The following is a 12,387-nucleotide window of genomic DNA, read 5'->3' as shown; positions in this document are numbered from 1 at the left end:
TCTGAAACTTGGTAGTTGATTTATTATTGATATTTTTGCTCTCCTTATTGCATATAAATTGACTTAAATGAATCAACCCTATACTGGTTTTAAATTAAGTCATTCTAGTAAAAGACCTCAGGGTGAATCATCCTGTTGCATAAAAACAAGCCTGCACGGGTTTCCATAACAACAAAACACTTAGGGAAAAGGAACCTGGAGGCCTTGGAGCTGCAGAGAAACGATGAGAAAACACTAATGATAACTCCTAATGATATTTACAATTAGATTTAAAAGGGTCTAAATTTAGAAAATAGTTATCTGTAATTCACCAATTAAATTTATCAATCAGATTGCAGAGCTCCAGTAATGTACAATTGAGGAGCTGGAGCGTGGGGCATGGGAGAAAGGATATCTTAAATCAGTTGGCGCTGTATTTGTATGTTTCCAATGAAGGATAAGAAAACTAGAGTCCAGCAGAAAGTCTCACTGGCAGGCAAGGAAGAAAGACATGCATACATTTCATGCTTTCCACTACCAGTGGACATCACCAAGCACTTCAGTCATAGAATCACTAGTGTGGAAACAGGCCATTTGGCCCATCTCGTCCACACCAACCTCCGAAAAGCATTGCAGCCAGATCCAACCCCCCATTCCCTATCCCTGTAAGCCTGCATATTCTATGGCTAATCCACTTAGCATGCACATCCCTGAGCACTATGGGTAATTTAGCATGGCCAATCCAACTAACCCACGCATCTTTGGACTGTGGGATGAAACTGGAGCACCCTGAGGAAACCCACGCAGAGACGGGGAGAACATGCAAACTCCACACAGTCACCGGAGCATGGAATTGGACCAGGGCCCTAACCACGAGGGTCCATTGCTCAAAGGAGGCCTGAGCTGATAGGCTACTCAGCCAATCAGCAAGGGTATACAATGTCCACTGTACCTAAAGAAGTCAGTGCACCACCTCACTCTACAGTCTCATCGACCAATGATTGCTGACGTTGTGACCAGCAGTGCACATTGATTGAGTAGGGCAATTTCCCCCAACCTTCCTCCCTTTCTTTCGTACCTTATGTAGTAACTCACAGACTGTTCTGATGGCCGTGGGTGGAAGCTGCTGCAGTACAAGATGATGTAAAAAGCCTCATGGTGTTCAGCCTCACCCTGGAAGGTCCTTCTTGATCTCCTTCCTCAATGGTGTATGTGGCCCTCCCATAGACTGGGCAGTATCAACCTGAAACCCTGGTCTCCTCCTGGTGTCTTAGGCTGTCTCATTGCCTGTGCCCGCACTGATCTCATCCCTCCCCACTTCATTCTCCTCTTGATGCTGTTTCAGACAGACTGATTGATGATAGCTCCTAATCACCTCCTTTGTGTCCTGCCTCCTGACAGAACCTCTTCCCTCTCAATGGTTTTAGGGTGCGTGTGTGAAAGAGGGATAGGGAAAGAGACAGGGAATGTGCGTGAAGGGCAAGAGAGAATGTGTATCTATGTCTGAGACAGAAACAGTGAGTATGTGCGAGAGATAGAGAGAGAGAACCTGTGTTTGTGTGTGTGTGTGAGTGAGAGAGAGAGAGAAGGAGGTCTGTGAGTGAGGCAGGGTGTGTGTGTGTGTGTGTGTGTGGAAGAGAGAGAGTGTGAGAGTGTACGTGCCTGTGTATGAGAGAGATGGATCAGGACAAAGTTACTGAGACAGACAGAGAGACTGTGTGAGACAGAGAGGAACTATACATGTATGTCTGAGATGGAGACAGTGTGTCTGTGAGAGATAGAGTGTGTGAGAGATAAAGTGTGTGTGTGTGTGTATGTGTGTGAGAGAGAGACAGATCGAGTGTGTGCATGAGAGACAGATCGAGTGTGTGTGTGTGAGAGACAGATCGAGTGTGTGTGTGTGTGAGAGACAGAGTATGCGTATGAGAGACTGAGAGAGTGTGTGTCTGAGAGAGAGGGAGAGTGTGTATGAGATAGAGAGAATGTGTGTGTGTAGGGGAGAAACAGAGAGAATGTTTATGTGTGCGAGAGAATGTTTGTGTGTTAGAGAATGTGTGTTGTGCGCAAGAGAGAAATTGTGTATCTATGTGTGCACATGATGGAGAATAAAAAAGACTGAATATGTGTGAAGGAGAAAGAGAATTCTGAGACTGGAATGAGCTGCATACACACAAATAAACAGCAGCTGCTCAGTACGGGGGGAGGAGGGGGGTCACAAAAAACATTGCCCCACCCCTCAAAATCCACCCATACACTGGCTCGGGAGAGAAAGAATACGCAGGCTGAAAGGCAAGCCCCGCTTCCAATCTCCACTTTCATCACAATTCCATTATAGCCAACTTGGAGTGCGTATCACCCGAAACAAATACAACCTAAAACCATCTCTTTCATTTGGCCGCAGTCCCCTCCTCTTCCCTGGTGACCAGGCCTTGAGGCCTACTGGATCTGTTTCTTAATCAAAAGAGGAAAGGTTTTATTAGTTAGCTCTCCTGTTAGCACCCATCACTTATAGTTTTAAATAACTGATTATTTCTCAAACTTTGAATGTTCTTTTTTTCAGCAGGTTCTTCACATTGTCCTCACATTGTAACTTTTTTTTCAAGTTGATGCTTAATGTTTTGCCAAACCACATCTCAGACAGCTGCCTACTAACCTCATCCCGCCCCCTTGACCTGTCCGTCCTCCCCGGACTGACCTATCCCCTCCTTACCCATACTCTCCTCTCCACCTCTCTTCTCCTCTATCCATCTTCGGTCCGCCTCCCCCTCTCTCCCTATTTATTTCAGAATCCTCTCCCCCTCCCCCTTTTCTGATGGAGGGTCTAGGCCTGAAACGTCAGCTTTAGTGCTCTTGAGATGCTGCTTGGCCTGCTGTGTTCATCCAGCTCCACACTCTGTTATCTCTCTCTCTGACAGCCGCTGCTGGTTTCCTGCTGAAGGGGGCTTCGGAGGAAGACTGACTGGACCTGAAACGTTAACTCTACTTTCTCTCTACAAATGTTGTCTGACCTGCTGGGTTTTTGCAGCAACTTCTCATTCTGTTTCTGAATTCCAGCATCTTTGGTATTTTTTTTTCAAAAGAAATCTGATTGTTTTTGGAGGGCTGAGAAAAAGCATTACTTTTGTTCCAAAGAAACAGGAAATATTGGAAATACTCAGCAAGTTTGTCAGTATCTGTGCAGAGAGAGGGACAGAGATCTGTGCCTCTTTATCAGAACCAATGCAGATTGTGAATCCGATGTGTTGAGTCTGTATTTCTCTCCGCAGAAACTCTCTAGCCTGCTGAGTATTTCCAGCATTTCCTTTTCCTATTTCAGATTTCCACCATTTTGTTTTCCTACTTTATGCTTTACCGTAAAAGCATTTTGTAAGATTGATTAATTTCAATTTAAAATGCGAAAATACTGAATGAAGAAGTTTCATTTTGCTGTTGATAAAGCCAAAGTCTTTTGGATGATGGGATCTGAATATTGTAAGGCCAGTTTCAAACAGATGATCGTATTCAATGAATGACCAAGTTGCATGTAATTGCCCAAGTTGTAATGTGTATCATGCTGAGGCCTGTGTTTTTGATCGTCTTTATAAACAGAGGAATAGAAAACAAAGGTTTGTAAGTTTTGCTAAGCCTGTGTAAAACAGTTTGACCCCACAATGACTATGATTCCCAATTCTGGGCACCTGAAGGGTGAGACCAGAAAGTTAATATAGGGAGCTAGGTGGAGACAAGAGACGCTGAAACAAGCAAAACATCTCTCTCTCTGACCCAATCTTTAATGCAGGAATCGTTCCAAACTGCTCCACAGGATAGTGTCCACTTCAAATTTGACAGCTAACATGTTAAGGAAATATTAGTTCTGATAACCAAAAGCTAAGTCAAAGAGATAGGTTTTAGGGAATATTTTAGTGGAGCAGAGAGCGTGGTTGAGGGAGCTGAGATTTGGGGAGGGCATAAAGGAGCTTCGGGCCTGGGGAGCCGAAGATATAGACACCAGTGTTGAAGAAATAAAAATCAAGAGACCAGAATCAGTTATCCAGAGATCTCGAAGTGCTCTAATGCTATAGGAGGTTGCAAAGATAGCAGAAAGAAGTTATGAAGATAGTGGAAAAAATGGTTACGGAAGGATTGGAATGCAGGGATGAAAAGATTAAAATGGGGATATTTCTGAACTGGACATCAACAAGTACATGTCCCGCCAATGCAGAGATTGACTGGAAGGTACCAGACCACTTGTTGCATTTCAAATTGGAAACTGGGCAGTCGGGATGTTCGGAGCTGTGGTCTTTTTTTTATTATGCAGTGATCATCAGTCATTGAAAACTTCAGGCTAAGAAGAAAATTTTGCATTGATGTAGCACATTTCGTCATCACTTGATCCCTCAAAATACTTTATAGTCAAATATATACTTTCAAGGTGTAGCCACTATTGTAATGTAGGGAGTTAATAGGGAGACACTATATACCTGCAACAAAACAGACATTACTGGAGAAATTCAGCAGGTCTGGCAGCATCTGTGGAGAGGAAGCAAAGTCAATGTTTCAGGTCCACTTCAGATACCACTTGCATTACCTGTGGCTTTGATTCATGTTTAAAGAGAAAGTATGAGAGCAGGAATGAATTTTAGCAGATTCTTAAATGTATCTCAGTGGAACTTACGTAGTATTGCTCACAACTAGGCTGAACTACAGTTGCTGAGCCACTAAGATACATTTGGTTTGTCTCTTTACAGTTATCTTCCATGATGAAGCAGCTTAATTATGCAGGAGCTGAACAGCATTAGAGGTTATAGTACATTACTTGTAAATTCCAGCCCTTAACTAGGGAGAAAGACCACAAGAGTAAGATTAGAAATGCTAGCAGGAACTGAGAGACTTGCTCCTGTGCGTAAAACGAATGGATATTTTTCCAGTTGAATTCTGAAATGTGACAGGTGTGTGTTTCATATAGTGCCCCACTTCTCCTGATACTGTAGGTGACTAATTAAGGAAGTTAGTGTATACTGTGTAATGCATGGCATATTATTCAGATGAAGCAGTTGCTCTTTAAGACTGCAATGTTTAATTGTCAAGTCGACAGAGACGGAGAACAATCAAATGGATTGTTTGATGAAAGAACTTGGCAGATTGGAAGCTTGTCTGTTTCAGGTTGCAGTTTACTTCTTGACAACCTTGATGCTGCAAAGTGTAACTTCTGTGTGCATTCGGTGAACCATTGTAAACATCAGAAAGCATACAAGGAAGGTTTCTGAACAACACTGAACAGTCTTGAATCTTACTAAATTTGATCCTTTTTCCACAAACTGTAAATTATATATGACACGAGTTCGTTGAAGGTGTTTCTCTATATGTTGTCTTTTCTACAATAGTTCTGTATTATTCCTGTGTGCCTTAAATAGCATCTAAAAAGAGATGTTGACGGAAAGAACTCCAGTGAGGGTTGAGACATCTGGCTGCCAATGTGTGATATGAAGAAGAGGATAGAGTGTGAGGAGGTCAGGGATCATAGAGAGTTGGAGGGATGGAGAAGATTAGATAATTAGCAAAGGATGAATCAGCGATAGCCAATTCTCCCTCGCAACATCCTAAGACTGCTACTGAAATTTTCAAACTATCCATCTGACAACAACTGTTGGATAAATGAAAATTTTCTTCAGGTCAATTTACAAAATAAACATGATACCTGTATGTAAGATAATAAAATGTGAGGCTGGATGAACACAGCAGGCCAAGCAGCATCTCAGGAGCACAAAAGCTGACGTTTCGGGCCTAGACATTTCCAGCCTCACATTTTATTATCTTGGAATTCTCCAGCATCTGCAGTTTCCATTATCTCATGATACCTGTATGTCTCTGCTTCCGTCAAATGCTTTCAAGAGTCCAGAGGTAACATATAATGTGAGTTTAGATTTTTACTCCAACACAGATAAGGAGAATAGCAAAGGTCTTTCCCCGAGGGTGGAGGAGTTGAAATTTCACTTAGATTCCCTAAACAGTGCGGAAACAGGCTATTCGGCCCAGCAAGTTCACACTGCCCCTTGAAGCATCCCACCCAGAATATAATGCACACTGTAATGCACATACCCCTGAACACTATGGGCAATCTAGCATGGCCGATCCACCTAGCCTGCACATCTTTGGACTGTGGGAGGAAACCGGAGCACCCGGAGGAAACCCACACAGACAAGGGGAGAATGTGCAAACTCCGCACAGACAGTTACCCGAGGCTGGAATCGAACCTGGGTCCCTGGGAGCTGTGAGGCTGCAGTGCTAACCACTGAGCCACCGTGCTGCCCACAAAATTAGGGGGCATATTTTGAAGTTGAGAAGATAAAGATTTTAAAAGGAACTTAAAGGCTGTCTTTTCAATCAGAGGGTAGTCTGCGTATGGAATGAACTGCAAGAGGAAGAGGTAGATGCATGTACAGTTACAACATTTAGAAGATATTTGAATAGGTACATGAATAGGAAAGGTTTAGAGGGATATGGACCAAACGCTGACAAGTGAAACAAGTTTAGTTTAGGGAACCTGGCCATCATCGACAGGTTGGACTGAAGAGTCTGTTCCCAATCTGTATGATTCCATGACTCTGTTTGTATCACCTGAAACATTATCATCCAGCCCCAAATTCCAGTCCGCAAGTTGTGCTTGTCTGCCTTGAGTTTACTGCTGGTTCCCTGTTCCCTCACTCGACAGCAAAGGTCCTATTAGAGGGGCTGAGTAGTCTACCTGTATTCCTATTTTGTAAGTTTCTATGATCCCTGGAATGCTTGCCCAAACCTGATACACATCACAACCCATTGAAAACTAATCTCTTTCGCCACTGATCGTGTCTCTAACTTTCCTGCTTCAAACCTGCCTAAAAGTGTTTGGAGATCTTGCTTTTATGTTGGGAATACAACTCATAGCTAGTCTGGATTGAATTTTACTGTTCATTGAAAACCCAAATTCAGGGACCAAACTGAATTACAGCGTTAGCTTTCACCATTCACCTGTGAATCCATAATCATGGTATCACTCACTAATTCCCCTTCAGTCACCTCAGAAACACATCATCTGCAAACAAGTCCCCTAAACAGACTTCCATCAGCTATTAGATATTTTCAAAAAATAGTGTAACAAGTACTGCATAAAACTCTACAAAGTAATATATTCATTTGCTGTAAATATCAATTACCATGACCCTAATCTATCAAACCTGCAGATTTGCAAGTTGTAAAACAGGCCTTGGCTTCCAGCAGCCTCAATTTACAAACCACCCGAATTGCAGCACATTGTGAACAGGGCAGTTTCTAAATAAAAGCTGTAAGAAATACTGAGGCCTACAATACATACTGTCAGCGTGCAGGGTTGTGTTCAACCTCAGATAAGTTTTGTTTTAAAAACAAACAAACTACAAAGGAAGAACGCATTTTGAAGGATAGTTTTATCTGAAAAATACCTTTTCAAAGGGTAAATTAATTCACTCCACCTAAACTGCTGCTCATTCACCTTCCACTGAGTGCACACATTGCCCAATAAAAAAAACCACTCCATAGCACCACACAGTGGCTCGTATTGAACTAGGTTAGTCCCTTATGCTGTTCGTGGTATTGGGAATAGATGGGGATTGGTGTGGTCAATGAAAGGTCAGAATCCTACGCAATTTAGTAATTGGAAATTAAAGGAAAGGTCCAACAGGCCTTTTTGTATGTATTTGCCATTTCTGAGTGCTTAATAATAAGGCCAACTCACCAGAACTCACCAACTCTTACTATTCAAGAGCAAGCAATTCAAGCCTTGAGATTCCTGACTGTCTATGAGAGGCATGCAAGCAAGTTAGTGTACTGCTGGAATTTGCGCTGTTATCTTTGAGGAATGCAGATCTGTGTCAGGTTACAATTGAGATCGGACGGTAACAATCTAAGTTTCACAGGGCATGCAGGATGACAGGAAGACAGAGGTTGAACAGTCATTGACACAAGTAAAGAAATCTGGCCAAAGGTGTAAGTCTCCCTGGACAAGGGTGGTAGGCTGACCATAAAAGGGGGACCAATTGTAGAAAGGACAAAATGTATGCCTGGAGATGTCATCTCTGACAGCCTGAGTGATGTTCCAGCATTGCAGCGTGTGAATGTTTAATGCCTTTTAAAAGCATCTCCGGGACGTTTGAACTTGAAAGTTACACGCAGCGGATGACCTCCTCCTGGTCTCATTCACAAGCTTCATCAAACCAGAAGCATTTATCAAAATCATTTTTAAAAAGTAATATTTTTAAAAAGTCGCCCAATATTGTGGCAAATTTTGCTTTCTGCGATCTGCAAATAAACTTTGAGTGGAAGTTCAAAAGAAAGGAAAACATTTCTCAAAAGCACACAGTTTGTGCCTTTTCCACAGAGTGAGTTTAAAGCAGAAACTCTGACCCAAAGTGGCTGTCACTAAAAATAAAGACTAAAAAAAACAAGAAAGTAAATATGAAATAGTATCCAACTGCTCTGTATCAAAGTAGTACTCACATCAGAACTTTGTGAATCCATAATCATGGCATCACTCACTGATTCCCCTGCAGCCACCTCAGAAACACAAAATCTGCAAACAAGCCCTCAAAACTTCTAAAACAGACTTCCAAGAGCCATTAGATATTTTCCAGTAAAAATGTAACAAGTACTGCATAAAATTCTGTGCAGAATATATTTATTTACTGTAAATATCAATTGTCATGACCGTAATCCAGCAAACCTACAGATTTGCAAGTTGTAAAACAGGCCTCGGCTTCCAGCAGCCTGAATTTACAAACCACCCAAATCCCAGCACTTTGTGATTAATCAGAACTCAGTATTAGGCAACATGAAAACAGAAACTACAACAAAATGAAACACAATACTGCAAAATGATAACCAACTCTGCCAGTCTGGAAGAGATACAGTGAATAAAACAAAGGGAAAGTCAACGAATGGGATATTACCAAAGTTAGAGAATGTAAGGGGAGAGGTTGGTGAGATCCAAAATCAATAGTAGGGACAGAAGTAGCATAAACAGGCACAAGGATCCTTTGTGGACACAACTTTTTGGGATTTTTTTATTTGAAAAATATACTTTGTTCATAAATATATCTTTGTAAACATACATAGCCACTGAATCAGCTTGGTTCCCTACAGTAGCATATGAAGAAACAAGCAAACATCAGATAACAACCAAAAGAACTCCAATGCTAAAAATCAGAAAAAAAAAACAGAAATTGCTGGAAAAATTCAGCAGGCCTGGCAGCATCTGTGGAGAGAAATCAGAGTTAATGTTTTGGGTCAATTGACACTTCCTCAGAACTCCTGAGGAAGGTTCTGTGGAAAGGTCACTCAACCTGTAACTTTGACTCTGGTTTCTTTCCACAGGTGCTGCCAGATCTGCTGAGTTTTTCCAGCAATTTGTGTTTTTGAAACAAAAATTGGAGTTTGACTCTATCCAACAAACAAATTAATGGCGTCCCTTACTTGTACAACACAATATTTGCATGCATTTGAGGCACTGGGGAATCTGGTAACTGAACAGATCTCCATTGAACTTCAGCAGAAAGACTTTAGAGGATGGTCTTTCCCCATTGCACCTTGTGGCAGCTGTGCTAAGCTTTAGTGCATCCCGCAGCACATAGTCTTGGACCTGAGAATGTGCCAGTTTGCATCAGTCCGTCGAGGTTTACTCCTTGCTCTGGGAGACCAACAGGTTTCAGGCAGACCAAAGAGTGTGTTTCACTGGGTTGATGGTCTTCCAGGCGAATTGATATTTACCTTAGTGTGCGTTCCAGAGAACAGACTGTACAGCACAGAGTTCTGTACCACAGAATTGCTTGGGACTAAGCTTGATGTTTTGGAGGCATTTTGGCAGACGGAAAGATTAGACAGAGGGAGAAAACCGGATTCAAAGCAGTAAGTACTGGAAAACATCCATTAGGTCAGTCTGGAGAAAGAGGAACAGTTAAAAGGTTAACGATCTTTTAACAAAGGAAGAAAACTTGGGAGTTTCACTGAAAAACAGAGAATAACAGCAGACAATGAGAGATAAAAGTGAAAATTCACATAGCTGAGATTTGAGGAAGTGCTAAGAACCTTGCAGAAGTACAGGTTGAATAGAGATAAATTGATATATATGAGTGTTGCAGTGCAGACTATCAGTTATTTAAATAAATGTCAGAGCAGGCTTATAAGTTTTAATGATCTGTTCTTGTTGCTCTGCTGTTCTGTCTATTGTGTATATCTTAGAGGGTATGACAAGTTGCAAGTTTTTAGATTGTACTTTTCTGTTACTCATGACCATACATTTGGGATATGCTATCAATTCCATTTTCTTCTGAAGACATATCCTTAAAATTTTGGAAACATTCAGCAGGATCTGTGGATTTAAATCAAAGAAACCCGAAAGCAAAATGCTACAGCCTAAATATTCACCCTCGCCAATCAGATGGTCGCAGCACAGAACTAAGCTGACATTAGAAATTTCCAATTGATGTAACCTGTGACATTTGAGAAAAGTAATGAAAATTCCAAAACTTAACTATAAAACTGAGATGGAGAAGGAAGACATAGTCACACAAAGAGGGTCTTGCAACCTCAGGAGACACGAGCATGCAGTGGAGGTGAACAGAGAGTGTAATGATTGGGATGAGGTCAACCAGGTGGACCTCATAGAATATGGGTTCCCCAATTGGAGCTGTAAACTTGCTCCAATCAGGCAGTCCTGGCTGACAGGTATTAACAGGAGTGTCACGGGTTCTGTTTACTAGGAGCTGGCTGTGCCAGTACATGTACATAAAGGTGACTTAATGATGGATACTGGCCTTTGTGGAGTTATTTCAGTGGTGATGAGAGAAAAACACACCCCTGTAGAGATTCAAAGGATAAGGAACAAAGAACAAAGAGAATTACAGCACAGGAACAGGCCCTTCGGCCCTCCAAGCCTGCGCCTAGATCCAGATCCTCTATCTGAACCTGTTGCCTATTTTCCAAGGATCTGTATCCCTCTGCTCCCTGACCATTCATGTATCTGTCTAGATACATCTTAAATGACACTGTCATGCCCGCCTCTACCACCTCTGCTGGCAACCGTTCCAGGCGCCCACCACCCTCTGCATAAAGAACTTTTCATGCATATCTCCCTTAAACTCTTCCCCTCTCACCTTGAAATCATGACCCCTCGTAATTGAGTGCCCCACTCTAGGAAAAAGCTTCTTGCTATCCACCCTGTCTATACCCCTGATTCTGTAGACCTCAATCAGGTCCCCCCTCAACCTCCGTCTTTCGAATGTAAATAATCCTAATCTACTCAATCTCTCTTCATATCTAGCGCCCTCCATACCAGGCAACATCTTGGAGAACCTCCTCTACACCATCTCCAAAACATCCACATCCTTTTGTTAATGTGGCGACCAGAACTGTACGCAGTATTCCAATGTGCTCGAACCAAAGTCCTATACAACTGGAACATGACCTGCCAACTCTTGTACTCAGTACCCTGCCCAATGAATAAAAGCATGCCGTATGCCTTCTTGACCACTCTATCGACCTGCTTTGCCACCTTCAGGGCTCAATGGACCTGAACACCCAGATCTCTCTGTGCATCAATTTTCCCTCGGACTTTTCCATTTATCGTATAGTTCGCTCTTGACTTGGATCTTCCAAAATGCATCACTTCGCATTTGCCTGGATTGAACTCCATCTGCCATTTCTCCGCCTAACTCTACAATTTATCTACATTCTGCTGCATTCTCCAAAAGTCCCCTTCACTATCTGCTACTCCACCATCTTAGATTCACTCACTCAATTCACTCAACAGTTATCTTTGAGTTGGGTAAGAATTTCTGGCATCGTGTCGCTATTTGGGAAGCTTGACTCGTCTGATCTTGCTATCAAAGACTGGGCCCACTATGTGGAAAACAATGAGTAACTCTCCTAATTGCTTGTGGACCCATAGCTTTTTTGGTTGTAAGAAGCCTAACTTTCCTTAAGGCACCAGATACTGAAACCTTTAAAAGATTTGATGGATTGGTGGATTTATCTAAGGAATATTATGACCCCAAGCCTCCTGTAATTCTGAGATACCATCAGTTTTAATTGGCCGTTTGAGAACAAGGAAATCCAAGGTAGGATTTTTGACAAAGTTAAAGCGACTGGCAGAAGCTTGTGATTTTGGTTTAAGATAGTGAGATGCTGAGGGACAGTTTGGTATATAGGATTAATGACGTGACCATGCAAAAGCACCTACTGGCTGAAGCCCAACCGGACTTCAAACAGGCCCCACAACTGGCTTTATCATTGGAAAATGTGTCAAGTGGAGCATATCGGTTACAGGGTATTCCAATGGAATTGACACCCTCTCCAGATCGTCTGAAGTGGTGGGACACCACTTGAGTGAAGGCAATTGCATAGAACCACTCAGGACACATC

The 12,387-nt window shown here is 42.2% G+C and overlaps 1 protein-coding gene across 2 annotated transcripts in view; it reads right to left on the bottom strand.

The window, feature by feature from the left end:
* The window catches only part of hyi (hydroxypyruvate isomerase), a 120,529-nt gene that overhangs the window by 24,520 nt on the left and 83,622 nt on the right, over window positions 1-12,387 (bottom strand). The window contains exon 1 of one of the 2 annotated variants that reach the window (XM_048539596.2): window positions 7,416-7,509. The exons of the other annotated variant lie outside the window; for it this stretch is intronic. The gene's annotated coding sequence lies outside the window, so the exon portion shown is untranslated. Of the gene's footprint in view, window positions 1-7,415; window positions 7,510-12,387 lie in introns of those variants that run through there. 2 annotated transcript variants of the gene reach the window in all.

This window comes from Stegostoma tigrinum, chromosome 8 (assembly GCF_030684315.1).
Source record: "Stegostoma tigrinum isolate sSteTig4 chromosome 8, sSteTig4.hap1, whole genome shotgun sequence".
Lineage (NCBI taxonomy): Eukaryota > Metazoa > Chordata > Chondrichthyes > Orectolobiformes > Stegostomatidae > Stegostoma > Stegostoma tigrinum.
This window is presented reverse-complemented; position numbering and strand designations above follow the sequence as displayed.